Here is a 12,282-nt window from a genome sequence, read left to right as displayed (position 1 = left end):
TCTCTGTCAAGTGGAGACTGCACCACCCAAGGACTCTGCACTGTCTGAGTTGGTGTTTGTGCTCAGCCTTGTGTTTGGCTGCTTCCCTCCTATTTCCAATTGAAACAGACCTTTTCTGGCAATCTTGGAAATTACCTTCTACTGATAATTTATTGCACTCCCAATATTTGTGGGTTTTAGCAGTCCAGAGCTAATTCAGAAACTGAATTTGCTAATTAGTCTGAGGCTTATAGAGAAGGTCATAGAGCAATGTGTGTCATCTCCACTATCTTGGCTCTGGTTGAAAAAATTTTCATGGAAGAAGTAAAATTTTGGAAACATTCCAACAGAAGAAGAGAGATAATAAATTAGAATTGGGTCTTTTGAAACTACAAAGGACTTTAGAAAGCATCTAATACCCCCTTATTTTTCATATGGGGAACTGAGCCTCAAAGGCAAATGATTTGTCCAAAGTCTTACAATCACTGTCATACAATTGTAATGTTGGAGAAACTGAGGCAAGATAGAGACTAGAAAGAGGTTTAAATATTTTGTTAGAGGGAGAGTTTGACTGGGGGAAAAACAGGATCCATGTTGACCCCAGCTGGGTGGATGGGACTCTTTTCTCAAAGCATCCAATAATGGGTAAGGGATTCCAGAGACCCTGGCTCCAGCAACCAGGTGGTGTAGAGCACTAATGAGCGGGAACTCCAGGAGAGGACCATACATTTAGTTCTGACAGTTTAGAGGTAAAGAAGGAAGAATAATAAATTCTAATAAATGAAGAAGCTAGAGACAGGATGTCTGGACCAAGAGATGGTGTGGGGGATGCCAACTAGGTATTTGAGATAAGCCATCTGGAGTTTTATGACTCTTTGGAATGTCAGAGTAGCCAGGCTCCCAGTCCTAATTATGTCAGTCCTCATGTCCAGGAAGGAGGTTACCTCCAGGGAAACTAAGGCAGAACAACTCAGGGAAACTGAGGCAGTACAATTCAGGGAAACTGAAGCATAACACAATTATTAACTTAGAATGATTCCTTTTATGGGAGAATTTTAAGAACTGCCTTTAATCTAATTGTTAGACTTGTTTGGATAAATTTTTGTTAGTTACTCTCCTTATTAAGACAAATGGTATGAAACACTATCCATATGTTTTTTCCAAGACATGGTAGAAATGAATTCATCAAGATGAGAGGGAAGAGTGGAAAGGAAACAAAAATATAGAGGTATTACAAAACCATTATCTTTGGAAATTAAGATAAAGAATGAAACTAAGAATTGAGAACCTAGTAGGATTTCAGACATGCTACCTATACACAATGGCAATATGGGATGTAAGAGAGGGTAACACATGAAAGTTAATGCCACATAGAGTAAAATGTTTTTTCTTCCTTCAAAAGATAATTAAACCATCCTCAAGACTTAAAATGACCTAAAAGATTTTAAAGTATCTAAGGCTCAAGACATCAGTATAGTTTCCTGATAATTTCAGGTCAAAAACCAACCTATGAGAAATTGCTTCCTCCCAAAGCTTTAACTTCCACTAGCATGTCAAACATTGAGGCAGAGAAATTGTATCAATCTACATCAGTGTTTGCCATGCTAGTGTGCTGGTCAAAAGCCTTAATTTCAGACAAAAGGGGAATGGGGACTGGGAAAATTTTCCTATAGAAGATGGAATTTGAGCTAAACTTTGAAAGATGCCAGGAAATTAGGGGTCAGAAGTGGCAAGGGACAGTATTCTAATGATGAGGAATAATCAGTGAAAAAGTATAGAGTTGGGATGGAATGTCATCTGTGAGTAAATAGACCAATACAAGAGATTCACAGATTTTGCAGAACAGAGCAAAAGAAGACTAGAAAGACAAGAATGGAGTCAGCTTGTATAGAACTTTAAATATCAAAGACAAAAACTTTTATTTAATCCTAAAGATAATAAAACTTAATAGAGATTTTTGAGTCACAAAAGTACTTTAGGAAAATCATTTTGATATCTGAGTGGAGGATGGTTTGGAGTGGGGAAAGATAATATAATAGTCTAGTGGCACATAAGGAATGCTTGTTACCAGGGTGATACCTATGAGTCGAGAGAGAAGGGGTCATAAGTAGAAGATAGTATGGAGTTAGAAATGAGAAAACTTAACAGCAGATTGGATATGTGAAGTTAGCATAAACTAAGAGTCAAAAATTATACTTAGGTTGCCATCAAGATATTTGGGAGAATGGTGATGTATTACAGTAATAGAAAGGTTAAAAGGGGGAATATTTGAGTAGAAAGATGAGTTCTGTTTTGAATAAGTGAGGTTTGTGTATTCCAAGTCATCTGTTTAGAGATGATAACTGAATCCATTAAAACTAATGAGATTACCAAGCAAGATAATATAGAGGAAGAAAAAAAGAGAAACTAGATCAGAACCTATTAAAATACTAAGGGTTTGTGGACATGTCATGAATTAAGGTCCAAAAAAAGAAAATTGAAAATGGATAATCAGAAAGGAAGGAAGAGAAGGTAGGGTAGGGGAAAGCAATGTCATGAAAACCAAGGGAGGAATCCAGAAGAGAGTGATCAAGAGTGTCAGTAAATAAGAGGTTAAAAAGGTATTGAGGGAAGTTTATTAGTTTTGGTAATTGGGGTCTTTGACAACTTAGGAGAAAACATTTTCAGTTGAATGAGACTGCAAAAAGTTTAGAAGCAATTGAGAGTACAGAAAGTAGAGGCAGTGAGTATGTATGCATCTATGTGTACATATGTATGTGTGTATATATATATATATATATATATACATTTATATATGTATATGCATATGAATATATAATTTTCTCAAGGAATTTAGCTGAGATAAAAGAAATTATAGCAGAGATTATAGAATCTAATGAGGATTTTATAAGAATGGGGAACACATGGGAGTTCACAGACAGCAAAAAGGAAGAAAGTACTTAAGTAGAGATTGAAGATTGGAAAAGGATGGGGATTATAGAAGGGACTATGTGCTGAAGAATAAAGGAAGTGATGGGATTAAGGATATATGCAAATGAATTTGCATCAACAAGGAGAAGAATTTGTTCTTTTTTGTGGGAGAATGATCAAGAAAGAGATTATGGAATAAAATAAGATATTTGAGTGATTTGAGATAAGGAGAGGAGAAAGGGCAGTTCTAATCAAATTTAGTGAAAGAGGAAGCACATTTTTTCATTGGAATGTAGGAGGTGTTTTGGGAAGCTTTAAAAAATAAAAAGGTTTGGAATAGCTATTATAGTGACTTAGATAAACAGTCAATTAGGGATTAATCTGAAATTAGGTATAAGGGAATTAATTTGCGGCAGTAAGAGCCTAGTGGATATTATATTACATCAATATGTAGCAGACACAAGATTTTCTCTAGCTCTGTTCAACAGCATGCGAATAGAAGAAAAGGCATCATCAAATGGTAGAAATGTTCATAATTGGGATTTGGGAAAGAATGCAAAATAAGCCCAGAAGTGGGCCTTGGTGAAAGCATAAGCATGTCTATTTTAATCCTTTTTCATACTATAATCTGAATCTGAGAACCATTTGCATTGTTGACAGTAAGGACCCAATGGTCAATGGACAATTTTATTTATTTATTTATTTATTTTTCTTCTATTTATTTATTTTTTTTTTTATTTAATAGCCTTTTATTTACAGGATATATGCATGGGTAACTTTACAGCATTAACAATTGCCAAACCTCTTGTTCCAATTTTTCACCTCTTACCCCCCCCCCCCCCCTCCCCTAGATGGCAGGATGACCAGTAGATGTTAAATGCATTAAAATATGAATTAGATACACAATAAGTATACATAACCAAAACGTTATTTTGCTGTACAAAAAGAATCAGACTCTGAAATACTGTACAATTAGCTTGTGAAGGAAATCAAAAATGCATGTGTGCATAAATATAGGGATTGGGAATTCAATGTAATGGTTTTTAGTCATCTCCCAGAGTTCTTTCTCTGGGCGTAGCTGGTTCAGTTCATTACTGCTCCATTGGAAATGATTTGGTTGATCTCGTTGCTGAGGATGGCCAGGTCCATCAGAACTGGTCATCTTTTAGTATTGTTGTTGAAGTATATAATGATCTCCTGGTCCTGCTCATTTCACTCAGCATCAGTTCGTTTAAGTCTCTCCAGGCTTTTCTGAAATCATCCTGTTGGTCATTTCTTACAGAACAGTAATATTCAATGGACAATTTTAAAGCAAGAATTGAATTTCTAACAGTTGAGGGAAGAGTAGTTGAAGCTATCTATCTAAACCCTGAAAAAACGGTAACAGTCCTTCAGAAAAAACTTTTTAAATGATCATACTTTTTAAAAATTCTTCCCATGAGGTTCCTGGAAACAGGATATTCCTGTTCTGTGATTTAGGAAGCAAGTGACTGTGGTATAGGGTTAATTTTGGTATTGGTCCTGACAGTGGTCCCTTGACAGGGATAGATTATATGCAAGAGGTTAATGATTTCTTAGTTAATGATTTCTTATCTACCTTACTTCAGATGACCTTGAGATTCAATGACTGCACTAGACTTATTTTTGCATATTCTGTGGCCCTGACATTCCTAGTGCTACTTCCAATCTTTGTCATCATTTTACCTTCAGAAACCCACTGTAAAGCACACTGTGGACATAACCTATTAGACTACATAATTATGATATGGAATTTAGCTTTCAGAAATAAATAGATAAAACCTAGAATTTTTAATCTTCTTTATCTTCCATATTCTGATATTCTTCCATGAGGCCACTGTATCAATTTTTTTTTTAACTTTCTGTATTTTTTTGTCTTTTCCTTTTCTAACACTGTCTATATCATTTTTACTCTGGTCAAGGCTATGTAGATAATTTGAATGATGGAAGGTCCTCTAGATAAACTTTAGAACTGTGCCACTCTAGAAACTGGAAACTGAGTAGATGCCCATCAGTTGGAGAATGGCTGAATAAATTGTGGTATATGAATATTATGGAATATTATTGTTCTATAAGAAATGACCAGCAGGATGATTTCACAAAGGTCTGGAGAGATACATGAACTGATGCTGAGTGAAATGAGCAGAACCAGGAGATCATTATATACTTCAACAACAATACTATATGATGACCAGTTCTGATGGACCTGGCCATCCTCAGCAATGAGATCAACCAAATCATTTCCAATGGAGCAGTAATGAACTGAACCAGCTACACCCAGAGAAAGAACTCTGGGTGATGACTAAAAACCATTACATTGAACTCCCAATCCCTATATTTATGCACACATGCATTTTTGATTTCCTTCACAGGCTAATTGTACAATATTTCAGAGTCTGATTCTTTTTGTACAGCAAAATAACGGTTTGGTCATGTATACTTATTGTGTATCTAATTTATATTTTAATATATTTAACATCTACTGGTCATCCTGCCATCTAGGGGAGGGGGTTGGGGGTAAGAGGTGAAAAACTGGAACAAGAGGTTTGGCAATTGTTAATGCTGTAAAGTTACCCATGCATATAATCTGTAAATAAAAGGCTATTAAATAAAAAAAAAGAAAAAAAAAAAAAAAAAAGAGCTGTGCCACTAAGGTATCAGTTATGGTTAGGCAAACATGTACTAAGATTCCTACTTTGTAAGACTATATCTCCCCAAATTGCCCACCCAAACAGTAGAGAAACTATCCTTGACATTTAATTGGTCTATATCCCAAAAATCTCAGGCCACTGATATAACTTCCTTGTGGCCTAAGTACAAAAACCAGCCTACTAACAGTGCAGAGCTCCTTCCTTAGGCTTTAGATTGGTTGCCCATTATGGTCAATATAGGCAGAAAAGCTAACTGTCTACCATATTATACAGTAAAGAACATTGAACAGGAATTCAGAAATATCTGAATTCAAGTCTTAGTTTTTCCTGGAAACTTTGACTAAGTTACTTTAACTCTCTGGAACCCATTTTCGTTTGTTTTTTGTTTGTTTGTTTTTGTTTTTGTTTTTGGTGAGGCAAATGGGGCTGTGACTTGCCCAGGGTTACAGCTAGGAAATGTTAAGTGCTTAAGGTCAGATTTGAACTCAGGTCCTCGTGACTTCAGGGTTGATGCTCTATCCACTGCACTACTGCACCACGTAGCTATGCCCCATTATCCTATTTTTTTTAAAAGAAGTTGATTTTCTCCAAATTCCTTTTTTTATAATCCTGAATAAAAAATACACACACACACACACACACACACATTTATGTATTTATTTACTTATTTAATGAACTGAAAGACATTTGGGATTTTTTTAATAAAAAATAGCAGAAATTAAGGGAAATTTTTATATGTGTGATTTAGGAGACATAAGATAAACATTACAGACAAATTATAACACATTAAATAAGATCAAACTGTTTACTTCCTCTATGTGAAAATGTTAGTACTCTCATAACAATAATTTCTTGAATACTTTGGGGCTTTTTTTCTTTTTTTAATTAAAGCCTTTTATTTTTAAAATATATACATGGATAATTTTCAGCATTCACCCTTACAAAACCTTGTGTTCTAATTTTTTCCCTCCATTTCTCCACCTCCTATCCTTGGCAGCAAGTGATCCAATTTGTTAAACATATACAGTTCCTCTACAATTTCCACAATATCATGCATGAGAAAAATCATATCAAGAAGGGAAAAAAAATGAGAAAGAAAACAAAATGCAAGCAAACAACAAAAAGAGTGAAAATGCTATGTTGTGATCCACACACAGTTTCCACAGTCCTCTCTCTAGGTGAATATGGCTTTCTTCATTCATCACAAGACCATTGGAACTGGCCTGAATAACGAGAGCCATGTCCATCAAAATTGATTATTATATAAACTTGTAGTTGCAGTGTATAATGTATCTCCTAGTTCTGTCCAAGTTCCTTTTTGAATAATTCCATAAAAAAATGGAAATTACCTTTGTTAGAATTAACATTATGCCATTATAAGCTGAATAACCTAATTCCTAAGCTGAATAACCATTAATTAATATGGAGGAATATTAGGGATATTTGGTACCAACTCGAAGTAGTGGTATGATATAAAGGAAAACCACAGAATTTAAAGTCAGAAGACATAGGTTCAAATTTTGTTTCTGCTATCTGTTATTTGTACACAGACAGGCAACTTAACTTAGTGTTTCTACTTTTACAATAGGTTAGTGAACTAAATGACCTCTAAGATTCCTTTTAGAACTAAATCCTATCAGTCAATATTTGACTCCTCACCATTGACAGCCCCCATAGTGGTCTTGGTAGTCACTGCCTACCTATTCTTTCTCATCAGGAATGCAATACCCAGTCTGATCATTTATCTCAATTCCACCATTTCTGTTTCTGAATAAAGAGAATGGAACACAGATGCTTTGTTTTAGAGTACAGGAAAATTCTACAACCCTTAAATTCTCTTTTGTTACTACCTCTTTCTCTGCTATAGAGAGAAACATTGAGTTTTCATTTTGCTTTCTTTGCCCAGCACAGAACTGGCCCTGGGAAAATAGATATGTAGCTATTTCTAAGGCCAGCCCAAGGCTATGTCACAGCTACAGAGACAGGTGGATGGCTCTTTACTGTCTGAGAAGGCTTATTTAATACATGTAAATCCCTGGGATGAAACACAGTCCCTGGGGCTTAATTGAGCTGAATGTCACAGGATTTCAGATTTGATTATCCCATCTATCTGTCTGTCTGTCTGTATAAATTCTATTTTTCATAAGCATGATAAGTGGTTAGAAAAATTATACTGTCAGCAAGTGGGAGAGAGATCCATTATCTTCTTGTATGAGTGTGTGTGTGTGTGTGTGTGTGTGTATGTTTTTATGTATGTAGGTATGTGTGTGTGTGTTCTCATATACTCTAAAACCCTGACTCTTAAGACAAAGAAAATCTCATTAATTTAAAAATAATGGGAGAGTGGGTGTTTTAGTAATTTGCCTCCCATCTTATAGGATGTAGTTCCTTCTCTAGGTAAGTTGAGATCAGGATTAGTTTGGGGTTCGTATCCTCCCTCCTTTCTGCCTCTCCTTTCCTCATACTTTACCTATTTTCCTTTCATGGTCTTTCCTTCCTTTTCCTTTGGTTCCTTTCTCTTTCTTTCCTTTTCATTTCCTTTCTCTCTCATTCATTCTTTTTACCATTCAGAAATGAATATTTAGCTACTTCCACATTCCATATTTTGGTAAATAAGTAAATTACCAGGGTCATTTTGGAAGGAAATAACATGAGAACAATCTTCACTAATCTGAATGCATTTCATAACAGTTCAGATTGTTGAGATGAATCCTTATTCATGCAGAAAAGAACTTAGGATTTTTAGGAGAATGGTGTTCTCTCACTTGTTACTTCAAAGCTTCAGCAAATCTGAGATTTCATTAGTCCAAATAATAACCTGTCTGCATTTTCTCATCCTGTGCAGTTCTTGTTTGGATCCTCTTCTGGATCCTATGCAATGGAGCAACCCAATTGTCCAGAGATCTTTCCCTGAGCCTTTTTACATTTTGTGTGTACAAAATTAATCTTTGAATTCTCTTCTTGGTTCTTCTTTGAGTTTTATTACTTTTACATAAAAAAGAAGACCAAGGTGATTGAGTCAGTTGACTCATTTGCATTTTCTCTTATAATTCAAAGCCAATGAAACTATGAATCTAGAATTGATTCCATATGAAACATTTTTTTCCTAATCATTTAATCATATTTAATCTGTCATCATCTTTAGCACCTTTCCTGGTTTAAAAAAAAACTGCTTATGTATGTGCAACTGGGGTATCTAGAATATATATTTGATTATAATCTGGGAGAATTTAGAAGCTTTCTAAAATTTGATAGGAGCTCCGATTTTCTTTACCACATTACTTTGTTCTGAAGCCTCAGATAGCCTTTCTTAATGACCTAGCCAAACAAAAAGGATTAGACAGCATTAAGGTGTAGGATAATATGAGCACAATTTGTTATCATACACAGACTGTTTTTCTTCAGTCTGGTTTTTGAAACCCCATAAAGGAGCTTATCATAACAGCTGAAGCTTTTCAATCACACACATGCAAATTTTTAGAAAGAAATTCATCTTTTCAAAACAAGAGCCAAATGTTGTTTTTGCTGTTGCTATTGCTGCTGCTACTGCTGTTATTAGTTTAGTCCAATTAATTCAATGCATGAACTGAGACTATCAACATATGTTGTGGTTAATGTCCACCAACAACCAGCAAGTTAGCATTGTAAATTTTGCTTCTCTTCCCAGTATAAGGATTTATTTACCCTAGGGTCCACAATAGGGGTTCTTTCTACATCAAAATATTATTATAACAATAACCATCAGTCTTGGGTTTGGGGGAAAGAAGAGTAAACATAAGTGTACTGGATTAGAGATATATGTACATTTGTAGGCCATACATATGCTAATATTTCTATACTTTACCCTTCTTATTAGAAAGAACCTAAGTAGCACATCATATGTTTTGATGTACATGCTGAATGAAGATGGACATCAGTAAGGAAGGGAAATCATCAATATAGCATATAGAATATAAAGGAGGTAAGAATGGGTAGGTCAGAGTCCTATATTAAGATGATTCTTCCTTTCCAATGATAGGAATTAGGAGTATGACTTTGGGAGAAATTGATTATTCAACAGTGGGAGAGTGGAAGATAGTGGGGAAGAAAATATTTTATTTTCCCAATGGCTTTGTCCTCTAAGACTACTAGAATTTTTTTCAATTAGAAAGGAGTACGACAATTGGGAGGGAGTATGAAGATTGTATGTTAACTAGATTAATATCATGAAAACAATTAACTCAAATGGATAGACAAAAATGAAGGTTTTTTTCCTATATTTTGGTCTATGTGTTATAAAACTTCTAATGTTCAAGTATTATTCCTTTCTCCCTCTCTTCTTCAACATTCTTTCCCTTCTACCTTCCCTCCCTTCTTTTGTTAGTCTCTCTATTTCTTTCACCTTTTCATCCTTCCATCTTCTCTTTTTTCCTTTTCATCCTCTATCCTTCCTCCTTTTTTCCCGTCTTTCCTTCTGTCCTCCCCTTTTCTTTTCCTCCCTCCCTTCTTCCCTCCCTTCCTCCCTTCCTTCCTTCCTTCCTTGCTTCCTTCCTTCCTTGTTTCCTTCCTTCCTTCCTTCCTTTCTTCCTTTTCTTTTCTTCCTTTCTTCCTTTCATTGTCACTCTCTCACCCATTTTCCCTCCCTTCCATTCAATCCTTCCTTCTTTCCCTGCTTCAATTAATCACCTTTTATTCTTCCTTTTCTTCCTATTTTTTCTTTTACTGAGTACCTAGTCCATGCAAAGCATTGGGTGGGGGAGGGACAAAAAATGTAAAGATTCAGTGCTTTGCTTTTGGAGAGACCATAATTGAGGATAGAAGATAACATACAAATGTATATGGGGTAGTGTTAATAAGTTCTATGAGAGATAAAAGTTGCTATAGAACTTGAGAGGAATGAGAGATTACTTTTTGCTGAGGGAATCTGGAAGACTTTGTAGAAGAGGCTCTGTATGAGTTTAATAGGCAGAGAGGGGAGTAGAAGATTAAAGCTTAACTGTAGGAAAGTACTGGAGCATCCAAGAAAAGTCAAACAAAATTAAATCTGCCTGGACTGTACAGTTTGTGATTGGGAGTCATAGGACAGGCCAAAGACCAATGAAAGATTTGAAATGAAGCCATGTCTGTGACTGAGAAGAGAAAAATCAGTACCCTTATATAATGTTCTTGCTAAAATGTAATGTTCTCAATTGAGATTTTCTTGGGGTCTCTGGGGGCAGCCTTCGTTTCAGTCCAGTAATCACCACAAGTACAGCCAGGGATTAAAGTCCAAATTCTTTATCGTCTCTTTCAAAGTTGTGTCTCCTTTCCTGGAGCCCAGTTAGTTTTCTTATAATTCAAATCCTTTATTATTTCCTTCCTGGTGCTGGCCAGTTTTCTGGAGAGCCTTTCAGTCTGGCCTTGGTCTTAGTGGGGGAAGTGTAGGAGTCCAGGCCAGCCACCAGGAAGATCACAGATTGAATTGAATTTCTCCCTTTGGTTCTGAGAGCTTAAGCTCCTGCCACCAGTCCTTTGCCTTCTTTCTGAATGTCTCTGAATCTCCCAGGCTAAAGTTTCTAGCTTATATGCTCTACACTGAGTACAAACCAATCATTATATCACTAGGAAACTGTTATTTGTTGTAGAATTAAATCAATGCTAAACTAGATTTAGCCATCATCTCCTCAATTCCACTTAGTACCTTGTTTCAAGTTCTAGCCCATAACATCTCCTTGTAGGATTAAATCAATCATACTAAACCATGCTAAATTAGATAACTATTGTCTCTATCAATTCCACTGACTTAGTACTTTGTAAGAATGCTTTGTTTCAAGTTCAGAGTTCTGGCCCATAACACCCTTAATTTAAGAATGAGCAAGTTACCTTAGTCCCAGAGAAAAGTCCTTGCTTTCCAGTCTGCCTCTTATAGCAGTGCCTTTTTAGTCTCTTGAAATTTTACCCTAGTGGTTTTTCAAATTTTAAGTTTAGATAACAGGGTAGAGGTCTTCCCTCTCAGGTGAGTGGAGAATGTTTCAGGGAAATGGAACAGGGAAAGGAAATATTTTCTAAGTATTAGGAATTCTCTAATGTAGCAATCTTTTAGCACTGTCACATGAGAAGGAAGTGGAAATTCTGGATGGGAGGTGAATGGTCAGGTCTTTCTGAGAATACTTTATTTCATTAATTCCAGAAATATTTTATTTTCCCAATGGCTTTGTCCTCCAAGACTGCTAGAATTTTTTTCAATTAGAAAGGAGTGTGAGAATCCTGGGCAGGGGTGGAAAAAGACTACATGGGCCCCTTTTCTGCTCATCTGGTTGTCTTGTATCATGAGACACAGAATCTCAATTTGGAAGTTGCTCCTTCTACCCAAGAAGGCCAAATTTTAACAGCCACTCTGGACTAAAAGATCAGGAGAGCTGGGTTTTAGATCTTCTGGAAGGGTGCTTTAAGAAAAAAGAAGTTGATATTAGGTAATTTAATTTTAAAAATTATGAGCAGCAAAGTTCTTTTCAGAGATGCTTGGAAGAAGGTCAACATCATATTTTTATTTTATAAAGGGAAATGACTTGGATTGAGAGTATATATGTGTAGATGTATATATGTGTGCATATATATATATACACATATGTAGGTACATGTGTGCATGCACATGCATATATACCATGTATATGTGTGTAGACACGTGTAGGCATATATAAATTATGTGAATATACATATACATGTACCACATGAAAGCATGCATATCAAGATATGTGTAAATGTG

This window comes from Sarcophilus harrisii, chromosome 3 (genome assembly GCF_902635505.1).
Source record: "Sarcophilus harrisii chromosome 3, mSarHar1.11, whole genome shotgun sequence".
NCBI classification, from domain to species: domain Eukaryota; kingdom Metazoa; phylum Chordata; class Mammalia; order Dasyuromorphia; family Dasyuridae; genus Sarcophilus; species Sarcophilus harrisii.
Note: the sequence above shows the minus strand (reverse complement) of the source record.